Genomic DNA, 12,534 nt, shown 5'->3' on the forward strand with positions numbered 1-12,534 from the left:
CTGCGCGAGCCGCGAGCGAATGTGTCAAGCCAGGCAGTGAAAAACAACAGCTGGGTGCGGAATCGCTTCTCGACCGGCGTGGAGAAATGCGCGTCTGATGTGAACGGAGGTGCTCCGGCTCGCGCGAGAATTTCGGTGCGCTGCGCTTCGCAGGCAGTGTGGCCCTTACTTTACACTCCCCAGAAGAAGGGGAAAATTGTCTTCCACTCAGGCGTTTGTTCAGCCGAATGATGAACTGTTGTCGGCTCTGTCCGATATTAAATCCTCCTTAATCAGCGTGAATAATCGTCTTGTTGTGCTTGAATCACCGCAGCAGGCTCCACTTCCGCCTTCCCTCCGTACGGGGAACCCTCGACGTCATCGGCCGAGCCCCTGTCCTTGCCCCGGAAGACTCTGGGAACTGCAGTTCCTGCGCCAACTACGGGTTTGCCGTTTCTGTCCCCAGCTGGGGCTACTCCTGATGCTCTCAGGAACCAGATTATCGCAGGTATGCAGCTCAGTCTTGATTTTTATTGCCATGTTCGCATTTTAATCTGATTGCTCTATGCTTGCTGTTTTATTAGGGCAGGACGTTAATCTGGTCAAGACTTGATTTGTGCTTCTGACACATCAAATAAATGGATGGTGGACTGCGGCGACTTCTTTGTCTTTAAAGGATAATGACCCTAGAGTGTCAAATCACTGACACTAGCCGAGTTCAATGTGGCTTTTGGTGTCTTTAGAGACACTATTTGTGAAGTCTTTCCTGAACGCAGACAAGAGCCGGACACGTACCTTGCTATTATCTCTGATTTGGGTATGTCATACGGAGGGACTCTTTTCTATGAGTATACCACAAGAGTTTTACATCTAAATCCGCTATGTACATCCAGAAATTTAATCAGCGGATAGACTGGTCAGTTGTAGATCTAACTTTAATAAGCGGATAGACTGGTCAGTTGTAGATCTAACTTTAATAAGCAGACACTTCACCGGACATCAAGCCTATCATGCTCTATCTGCGGATCATTTAGCCACGGCCCCACTCTTTTGTCCTAAGACTGCGTTTCAGGCCAATACTCCTCGGCTCCAAGCTACGGGTCCTGCCGCACGCAAAACTCAGGTGCCTTATTTACCTGGTAATAATACTCCTATATGTATCAATTTTAACGAAAATGTCTGCACTTACCGCAATTGTAATATTTGCATATTTGCAGCTGGTGCGCGAGCAGCCACCCGAGATCTGTTTGCCCAAGACGGGTGCGTCCTGCAAAATCAGAGAAATAAATTCTGCTCAAGCTCATCCCTCCATGCCTGTGAATGTCCCGGCTCTCTCTAAGGCTCTCAGAAGTCATCCTATCAGATCTTTTTCAATATCTAATAACTGGACTTGTTCAGGGGTTTTTAGCCGGCCTGTTGGCTTCCTAAGACTTCTCATGTTAGACAGTGTACTAATGCAAGCCGCTCTTCCTGAAGAGAAATTGTGTCGCATTAAGGATATTTATATAAAAAAATAAAAAAAAATAAAAAAAATTCTCCTCAGCTGCTTCAGTTACAAAAAGGGATCTTCTCTAAGCCTGAGTGTCAGACTGAAGCTGCCAGAACCTTCAGTCTGACATGGCTTCCATTGAAGGCGATTTACAAGGGGGAGGGAGTTTGATTTTTCCCTAACCAATCAGTAGAGATCAACAACTCACCCAGAATCTGACGTCATTAGTATCCATGCCTCGGGGGTGCCGAAAACAAGCGAGCATTGCCCGTTTAAAATGTCTCCGTCGTCGTGCACGCCCAGCTGCATCGCCGTTAAATCCAGTTTAGTAGCTTCCTTAATTTGGTCCTCCACTAACGCGAGTAGTGGCGAAAAACCTCGATAGCATCGTTAATGTGGTCTGTAGGATCTGTAGCGGTCGCCATTGTTGCTATCCTCACCAGTTACCCACCGGCGTACAGCTTGACATCAGCGTGGCGCTGATTGGCTAATCGCTAGACCCCCGGCGTTCATTGGTCCGTCCATCGTTTGGACGAGATAAATCGCAAATTCATTGAAGTATGCCAGACCAGAGATGCAAGCCTACTCAGTTGAGTGGGCGGGGTCTATGGTCTGGAACCAGGCTAATCTTCTCTCTGTTGGGCCATCTTAATTTTGCTATGAGAATTATCCCTCAAGGGCGGGCGTTTGTGTCCTGATTGCTTGACCTGTCAAAAAAAATAAAAAAATAAAATAATACTAAATAATTATAATAATAATATATATATATTATTATTATTATTGTTATTATTATTATTTATTTATATATATATTATTTATATATATATATATAAATAATAATAATAATAATAATAATAATAATAATAATAATAATAATAACGCATCATAAACATCCGCTTCGATTGAGCTCTACACAGATGCCGCTCCTCCTGTCGGTTTGGGGGGTTCTTCAAGGGGGAATGGTTTTCTGCAGCTTGGCCTAAGGAATGCTCAATTTACCGTCAGACTGCAAATCAACGGCATTATTTGAACTGTACCCAATTGTTGTGGCTTCCTATTGTGGGGCAGCAAATGGTCTCGGAAACAGATTATAGTCTTGTTTGATAATGAAGCTACTGTTAACATGATTAACAAGGGCACTCTAAGACGCCCACAATTAATCGTTTTCTCAGACGCCTCACCTGGACATGCGTGACAGGTAATTTTTTAATGCGCGCTGTCTATATTCCTGGTCATGACAACAGTGTAACTGATGCTCTCTTTCCACCATCATTAACTCCTCCCTCACCTCTGGCTCTGTCCCTCAATCCCTGAAACTGGCCACTGTCACTCCCATCCTCAAAAAACCTGGCCTGGACCCTGACGTCATCTCAAATTTCCGTCCCATCTCGAACCCTTTCTGTCAAAAATTCTGGAACGTGTTGTCGCCTCCCAAATCAATCACCCACTTCCGCTCTCATGAACTATATGAACCATTTCAATCCGGATTCCGCCCTCAACACAGTACCGAAACCGCTCTCCTCAAAATCACTACCGACCTCCTCCTCTCTGCCGACTCTGGCTACCTCAGCATGTCAGATTTGTGTAAATTAATTATCAAAGGCTTGGTGTGGGAGATTAAAACAATGTTTCAAGTTGAGCTTTGGTTTATAAAGACGTGGAAGTGGGAAAGCAATTTGGTATCTGTCTCCGCTTGCATCGGGCAGTTGGTGAACCTGAACCTGCCAGAGAGTTGGAGGGAGACGGTGTGATTTTACACTTGACTAGCTAAAGTTAGTCAAGCAAGTCTCTAGACCTCAAATTTGCAACTAAAGTTTGACAAGAGTCACATCGTATGAGAAGGTTATTTAATGTGATGTTTTCTCCCCATTCAGCAGTGCAACCCGAGGTTATCCTGAGCCTTGATGCCGAAAAGGCTTTTGATAGACTCGAATGGACATATCTTTTCACAGTATTACAAAAGTTTGGATTCGGGCCCGTTTTCTGTAGGTGGATCAGAGTTCTGTATTCAACAACCATGGCTGCAGTCAGAATAAATGGCCTGATTTCCGAATATTTTCCACTTCACAGAGGTGCGAGGCAGGGTTGCGGTCTGTCGCCTTTCCTATTCGACATTGCGATTGAACTGTTGGCAATTGCTATCAGAACAGATGGCAGGATTAAGAGTATTTCCAGGGGCGAAACAAAACATAAAACTCTGCTTTATGCGGATGACTTGCTTTTGCTAATATCAGATCCAACAGAGAGCATACCCCAAATACCCCTGCAAAAATTCGGTAGCATGTCAGGATATAAAATAAATTTATCAAAATCCTTAGTATTTCCGTTGAATAATCTAGCAAGACAGGTCAATTACGAACATCTGCCCTTTAAAATTGAAAACGATAAATTTACTTATTTGGGAATAGAAATTGCAGGCTCAATCAAGGCTATTTTTCAATTTAACTATAGGTCTATTTTAGATCATACCAAAACTGATTTGGATAGGTGGTCAAAACTTGGGACGGACAGGACGAGTAAATACTGTGAAGATGACTGTAATGCCCAGATTTTTATATTTATTTCAAATGATTCCAATCTTTCTTCCAAAATCTTATTTTGCCCAGCTGGATCGCTTTATTTCTTCTTTCATATGGAATAAAAAACCTGCACATATAAAGAAGGCAAGCTTGGAGAGAGTCAAATCTGAGGGTGGTCTGGGTTTGCCTAATTTTTTATTTTATTATTGGTCAGCCAATATTGCTAAATTGACATATTGGATTACCATGTTTGCAGACAAAGAAGGCCCGGTCTGGGCTGATATGGAACTGAGAGCTACACTCCCAGCCTCCCCGATTTCAATTTTAACTGCTCCTTTCCCACTAAATACCAGAGCACCTGCGTTGAACACAAATTTGGTGGTCCAAAATTCAATTAAGATCTGGGGCCAGTTCAGAAAACATTTTAATCTGACAAGTTTATGTAGCTTCTCTCCGATAATGTTTAATCATCTTTTTGCGCCGTCCCAAATAGATCAGGCATTTGCAGTTTGGCATAGATCTAGTTTGGTCTATTTTCAAGATCTCTTTACCGAGGATAGCTTTATGTCATTTAAATTTCTGTGTGAAGACCATAATTTACCAAAATCTCATTACTTCAGGTACCTTCAGGTTCGGAGCTTTGCCTCTAAATATTTCTCAGGGTATCCGTCTCCACCCTCTAAGGATTTATTGTATTCAGTCCTTAATGTCAATCCATTTAATAAAGGAGCAGTATCAAAAATATATGCATTAATTCTGAGTAACTGTCCTCATACGTGGGATAAGGCCAGAGTAGCGTGGGAAGGAGACCTTGGAGAAGCGTTACCTGAAGACACCTGGAAAAATACCATACAACGTATACATACCTCCTCCCTTTGTATCAGACATGGCTTAATCCAATTTAAAGTAGTCCATAGATTACATTATCCTAATGATAGATTATCCAAACTATACCCCAATGTTGCACCAGACTGTCCTAGATGTCAATATTCCCCTGTTTCCTTGGGACACATGTTTTGGTCATGTCCGTCTTTGCGTAATTTCTGGTCTCCAATTTTTCATTCGCTTTCGGCGATACCGGGCAAAACACTGCGGCCTGACCCTTTAACGGTCATCTTTGGTATAGTTAGAGACGAATTGGAGTTGTCCCGCCTCCACAGAAATGCAATTGCCTATGCATCGTTGCATGCCCGTCGTCTGATATTGCTGAACTGGAAGGGAAAGAATCCTCCCGTCTATATTCATTGGATTAGGGAGGTGATGTTGGATTAGATTTAGAAAAAATTAGGTATACAGTACGTGGGTTGGAGGATAAGTATGAAAAAACGTGGTCACGGTTCATAACTCATATTAGTAGCCTGCCTTTCACCTGACCGCTCGTTGTCTCCCTTTGACTTCTGACCGATATTTTTAGATACCCAAATTATGACAGGATCATTTGTACCTTTTTTTCTATCTTTTTCAAAAGGTCCAAAATGCTGGTATTATGACCGCAATATTCAAAGCAGACTAGTTTGAGTCTTTAGTGTGAGTGTATGTCTATTTTTTTTTGTATCTGTGTATTTATTTTCTTCCTTGGGTATTTATGTTTGGATACAGAGTATATTCCTGCAGATAGAAGGGACATGTATGCCTTTATTTATATGCACATGTGTATGAGTGCCTATCTGTTGCCTTTGACCTATGTATATGGTTGTGTGTGTGATTGTATGTTTGTAGTGGGGGGTGCCACCTGGAGGGGGTGGGGGGGTTTACAACTTCTGTAAAACACGCTTAACCATTGACGTTAATATTTTTGTTATGGAAAAAATGATAAATAAAGTTGTCAAAAAAAAATAGATTTTAAGATTATCAATGTTTTGGATTGGATCCAGGAATGATTAGTGCAGTTGGTGGAGCCTCTTTTCTTTTCTGAACTTTCTTTTCTGTAGTTTCATAACATCATCACGTTACTGGTGAGAGACAGCTGACAGCTGCCTGTGGAAGAAACGAAAGTCAGACTTGTGTTTCATAGCTTCCTCTGCATGTGACTGTGTTCATTACATGATCGTCAGACCCCGGTAAGCATTCCCTCTCTATTTCTAATTTTGACTCATGCTGCAAAACAGTCTTAAATAGGCTTTCTTAGTTTTAATGTTTACATTTCACTGCCATTTGCTACATGAAAAGGGTTTAGATTTCATTTGAGCATTAGTGGAAACATATAAGGTGCAGGGGTCTTGAGGTCCTCCCTCTGGAAATTTCAGGTGTCAAACACTGCATTGTGGGGATTTTTTTTAATGCACCAATTAATGGTGTGAATGTCTTTATTTATGTTCAGGAAAACACGACATTCAGGTGTTCTTATTTGGGTCTTTTGTTTGAGGAAGTAACCTTTTTAAATGTGCACGTGGCATCTATTCACATCAGTGATAAACTAGAGAATACGAAAGCTGAAATGCTCGCTTGAAACGCTGAATAATACAATGCATGTATGAATGATGAGGAATATTTGAAGGCTGTCTGAAAAGCTTAAGCTACACTGAAATGCTGGCTGTAATGTGTAAGAAGAAGGTGAAGTAATAGGAATAGACGGAAAGCTTGTAATGAGCCTAATTACTATAAATATTATTGAAAAATTGAATGGTACCAATACTGTTGAATATTGGAAGGGTACGCTACACTGCAATGCTTGCTTTAATGTCTAAGAAGGAGGTGAAGTAGTAGGAATAGTCAGAAAAGTGGTAAGGGGTTTAATTTGTATGAAGTCATGCTGTGTACTACATGTGCTACTATTACTGAGCAGTATGTGTGTTGTACGTTACAATATGTATTCAACAGTCATAATCACAAAAGTAGCAACAGTAGTATAAGTAATACACACACCCACAGGCCTGTGTTTGTGTGTCAGCAGCTGTTGCTATGGTGATTAATGAGGCACACCTGGCAGAGCAAAGAGAGACAGGCACACAGAGGAGAGGTGTTTTAGTAGAGATCTAACTCCTCAAACAAGTTCTTCTTATTCCCAAACCGTTGGTCCAATCATCAAAATAATGTGATGGTGAGAGAGATACACTTCTCCCAAACGCATAGATATAATTATTTGTGTGTGTGGAGTCAAAAATGTGATCATAATCGCGAGTTAGAAATGTGTTGCCCCCATCAGTTTTCCACACACATAAAGTGCCAATGCAATGCCTATGAAATTTCTTATTTTTATTTATTTATTTTAAACAGTAAAGTATAGTGCTGATGAAAAGTATTAAGTTTACAATGAGGTAAAATGCACCTATTGTGCTTATTTAAAGTGCTGTTTAGCCTACTATAAATATTCAATATTGCCTACATAAAGTGCCAATGTAATGCCTATGGACATTTTTGTTTTGTTTTTAAAACAGTAAAGTGCTGATGAAAAGTATTAAGTTTACAGTGAAAGACAATATTGACATCTTACAGTTTCTTTTTAGGTACCAACCATGCTAGTTCGGAGTTGCAGAGGGAAATCAAATACCAGCAATGGATATAAGAGTTACAGAAGAGTTCTAGTAAAGCAGGACTAGGGTAACAGTGAACAGTAGTAACATTCTAAGTGTATACAGAACCAAAGAACAGAAAACAAAAAAACAACACTGGCAGGAAATCAATAATATTGTGTAGACATTGTGTAAATGACCTTATGTGACTTCAGCCAGATTGTCTAACATGGTTGTGACCAAGTTTGGTCAGGATCAGGATAAACTTTATTGTCCCTTGCGGGAAATTTGTTGTAGACAATCGTGCTACATAAGCTGCAAACACCATAACAATTAAACAGACTCACAAAAATGTCAGACAATAACAAAAAAGGAAGGTCAGCAGTCGCAATGTCACAGTGTTACACAGTATTGCACATTTCCCGGGGGACTGCACCAAAATGATGCTATTACATCAAGAATCATTAGCACCATAAGTAGTCAACAAGAAAAGTGCTAAAGTGCTATCAAAGATCCCACCAGCAAATAAATAGTCGGATTAAAACAAGTTTACAATAATATAAAATCAATAAAGAAGAAACAGAACAGCAAGATAAAAGAAACTGAATAAAATCAAGATAAAAAATTAGATACTAACCAGATAAAACCAAGGCACATATAAGACCAGAATAAAATTTAGGCGACTGTTTTGTTTGGAAGGGTGATGGACGTTGGGAGGAATGAGAGCTTATAGCAATTAGTTTTATGTTTGCTTGCTCTGTGACGTCTCCTCGAATGAACAACTCATATTCAGAGTGAAGGATGTGAGAAGAGTCTTGTGAGGAAGAGCACTTGTTCTCAGAAATGGTTTTCTGAAAAACAGGAAATCAGTAGCTTAAGTGACAGGAAAGCTGTTAGTGTGTCAACGGATACTGCTTGTTTGTGGGGGTTTGGTGTGGGTGTAGGCCTAGTTCTGCTCTGTGCAATATCATCCTGATCTTAAATTTCTTTATTGCAGCTGTCAAATGATTCACACTACAAACTCTTCACAATGGTAGCTACTGTTTCACCTGCCATATATTTCTAAACAAAGCTGAAAGTGTGCAAACTACATATATCTAAAGAGGTGAGAAAACAATGTACAGGTGGTCAGGACAAAACCAGATATCTATGTGTAGTGTTCCAGGCCCCAAACAAACACTCAAAAACCTTTATCAATCAACACAGCGGGAGTGAAAGTTTACACGACACTAAAGGTTGGTGTTCTTTTCAGCTGGATATACAGCAGTGATGTGTGTTATGTGCGACCCTACCTAGAATATATTTTGTTGGTAACAGAAGTTTTATTTGTGTGACATGATGAGGTTAGAAAATTTAAAGTTAGCCTATTGCAATGTTAGTAAATTTTCTTTTTACGATACAACAGAAGTAGCCTATAATACCAATTTAAGTTACCCATGTAAATATCAGCCGAAACTCTGCACACTGGAAGAAATAAAGCGGGCCTCGTCCAGTTGCCCTACTCAGCTCAGGCTCGGGATGAATGACAACCCAGAATCGGGACAAATAAATGCCCAGTTGCAACTGCCAACACTGCCAAAACTGACCCAAGCCTTGCCCAGGTATGCAACTTGATTATCAAGCAGCAATGTCAAAGCTTACTTAATATGAGGCCAGAAGATAATAATAACATAATGTGCAGCTGCAAACCCCAAACTGTATAACGAACTACTCAACAGTCCCCCGTGTTAAGATGGGGGACAGATCTTGAGCAAAATAAAAATGCAAATGTAGTCATGAGAAACAAATTTTCACAGAAGGTCATTTAAGCCACATTAAATGTTTCTGAAAGCAGATTTATAAATGTCAACAGAGCATCAGCATATGGTGATGACCACGATGACTAATTTTAAGGAATATGAAGTATTTGCTTCTTGTTAATTAAAAAAGAAACAAGTATTCAAATGCTGGCATTCTGCTTGGACCCTAATAAATGATGCTTATGGCTTTAATTAATATATTGTTTCTAATATGACATGCTAGATCATCATCACAAGGTACAGAATTCATTTATAAAACGTCTCCAGATATTTAAGAAGGACAGCCTAACTTATAAAGAACAAAACTAAGATGGTCTAGTGAGTATATTTTCAGAAAAAAGGCAGGCTAAACTACCCGCTCCTTCAAATCTACAAAGCTGGGTGGAACACAAGAGGTTTGTCAAATCACACCGCTGTGTGGATGTGTCACTCATATTAAAAATAAAGGCAATAACTTTTATGTGTAATTTATATCTGAATGGTGCTCCTTATGTTTGCTTTCCATGTTCCTGACTGTGTTTTTCATTGCAGGACAAGGAGTACAAACTGTATGGGATGGTGCATCACATAGGCAGTCTGAGAGGAGGACATTACACAGCCACCATCCTGTGCAGTGAGGACAAAACCTGGTATGAGTTTGATGACGCTCACGTCAGCAAGGTGAGGGGGACTTTACTTCTTCTACTCCATTAGAATGGTACACATTCAAAAATGTACCAACAGAAAGACCAAACATTAAGTGGAAATTTGTTGACCTTGTTTAGTCTGCTTTCTTTCAATCATGCAGGATAAAGAACGAAAGTAGGCTATGTTTGGTAAAATCCATTTTATTGAATTTCATCAATAGTAAGTGTGACATGTTACATTATCCAGGAGTGTTGACTGGATATTGTCACCTTTTAGTCTATGCAAACACTGCATATCTGCTCATGTAGAGAGGTAAGGGGGAGGGGGAACACCCTGGACAGGTCGCCAGACTAGGGTCATAAAAATCCGGTCATAATCTATTTTTACCGGTCATTTTAATTTTCGTTTTTAAATGATAATAAACATATTCAAAGACATTTAGTTTTCATTCGTTCGTTTTTACTAAATCCAACAAGCAAGTTATAAAGTGTGCATTAATAAGGACATGAACGAAAAGATGAACAGACATCCACACACCCGTGCCAGTTCGGCGTCTGGTCTATTTTTCACGCGAGCCGCGAGCGCTTCTGTCAAGCTGGATAGAGCGGATCGTACCAAACAGGAAGTCGGACACAGAAAAGACGAGAGAATCCGGCCAATTTTCAAAATAAAATAACAACAGAACGCACTGAGGCACGTGAGGAGAAAATACCATGATTATAATTTAAAATAACACAACAGTGCATAACCGAACACATTTTTCAATACCCTAATCACTTCATTACAATTTTAATTGTGTGTCACCGAGCCTACAGGCATAACTACATGAATAAAATGGTCAGAATAATATGCCCTATTCGTTCAGTGTTCAATACATGGACATGCAATGACAAATTGTCATTAACTTATTACGTTATAAAACACGATTAAAATATGGACTTACCCATGTTTAAAATGACCTGTTGAAGTGGAAAAAACGAGTACTGACGGGAACAGACGAGAGGAGTCGATGTTTAACCGGCGCGGAGAGCGCAGGAGAAATGCGCTGCCTGTGTGGACCATATGGTGTGGACAGTCAAGCGCACGGCACTAACGGGCCAGTGTGTCCAGGCCGTTATGTCTATGGTTATGTCAACAACGCTACATGAAGCAGATGAATGACCTTTTCTCTGCAGTGTGAAAACGGCAGCCACTTAAACCACTGACTGTGCACTCCGCCGCCAAGTGGGCAGGGGTGGTAATTGCAACCTGTCAAAATGACCGACGGCCTTGTAATGTAATTTTGAAGTTGTTCAGTAAGTACTGCTCACTTCTCTGAAATGTATTATGTGAGATTAAACACTGAGGTTTCATGTGAGACAGAGCTTATTGATGGTTTGATAAATATACAAGTGAAAATGCTGACATGATACATAAATTTATACTATAGAATATATACCATAGACCGTATTTTTGTTTATAATCAAATGCTGCACTAAAGAGGAGATTGTGGAGCTCTATAATAACTATTTTGTGGGGTTATGGTAAGTATTGCTCGCTTCTTTGAGATGTAACATATGAGATGTAAATGTAATCAGTTATTTAACTGTTAACAGAGTTCTTACTGAATGAATCGCTGAATACATTACCTTTCCTTCAAACCTACAGTGGGTAAGAGTCCAGGTTCTATTAATTCAGAAAGTCTGACAGATGTTGAAGCTGAACAACCAGAGGAGACCAGCAACGTAATCAAACTCATGCCGCATGAGAAGGAATACACGAGAAAAATGGGAAAAAGGGACACTGATGAGAAGGAGAAGAGACAGAGGGGACACAATCATATTGGTGAGCAACAGATGAGAATGAATGAAACTATTCCTGCCCTCAGGGTGGAGGAGAAGACAAGAATGCACACTGTGAAAAAAGGTTTAACACTGACTTCAGATATGAGACTGAGTGAGGTTTGGTAAATAGAGAAGTGATAATGTTGACACTATAGAAGAAGTGTGAAAAGCAGATGATGAAATAGCACAGTGAAATAATACACAGTGTATTAAAAAAATGCACAAGGAGTCTGTCAGTAAATGGAGATGGTATTCATTTATGCATCACACAAAAAAATCATGTTTGACAAGTTGGCTAATATACTGGCTTATATTTGGTTTCAACAACCTGTAATAACATGTCTGGAAACCAAACGTGTGGCTGTTTGATATGTTTATGTGTGTCNAATGTAAATAAAATATACTGATAGGCTTATATTTTGCTTCAACAACCTGTAATAACATGTCTGGAAACCAAACATGTGGCTGTTTGATATGTTTATGTGTGTCTGTAGGACAGTGGCTGTTTGATATGTTTATGTGTGTCTGTAGGACAGCACTTTGATGAGCCACATAATAATGATATTATACGCTATTGAATATCAAGGGTTTTTTCCCAATAATAAGGTATCAATTAAAAACTGATTAATAATAGATTAATAAAGATGGTGTAATGACACTGTGTTCTTCTTTCCTTGTAAGGTGCTCAGCCACACAGATGTCATTATGGTCTGTACAATCAGGGCGCCACATGTTACCTCAACAGTGTCCTGCAACTTCTCGCCATGACAACAGAGATCCATGACAGGTTTGAAACAGCTGCTTTCATCTGTAGCGCATATTCTTGGAAAGCAATTAAAAAAAAAA

At 39.9% G+C, this 12,534-nt stretch overlaps 1 long non-coding RNA gene across 1 annotated transcript; it reads left to right on the forward strand.

Moving 5' to 3' along the window:
• The first annotated feature begins 379 nt into the window (after positions 1-379).
• LOC126403816 (uncharacterized) lies at positions 380-12,481 on the forward strand. Its single transcript, XR_007571365.1, has 5 exons — positions 380-487; positions 5,919-6,047; positions 9,770-9,898; positions 11,513-11,689; positions 12,370-12,481. It is a non-coding gene; the product is annotated as an uncharacterized LOC126403816 (long non-coding RNA).
• Positions 12,482-12,534: the final 53 nt, after the last annotated feature.

The sequence above is a fragment of the Epinephelus moara genome, chromosome 17 (assembly GCF_006386435.1).
Source record: "Epinephelus moara isolate mb chromosome 17, YSFRI_EMoa_1.0, whole genome shotgun sequence".
Taxonomy (NCBI): Eukaryota; Metazoa; Chordata; class Actinopteri; order Perciformes; family Serranidae; genus Epinephelus; species Epinephelus moara.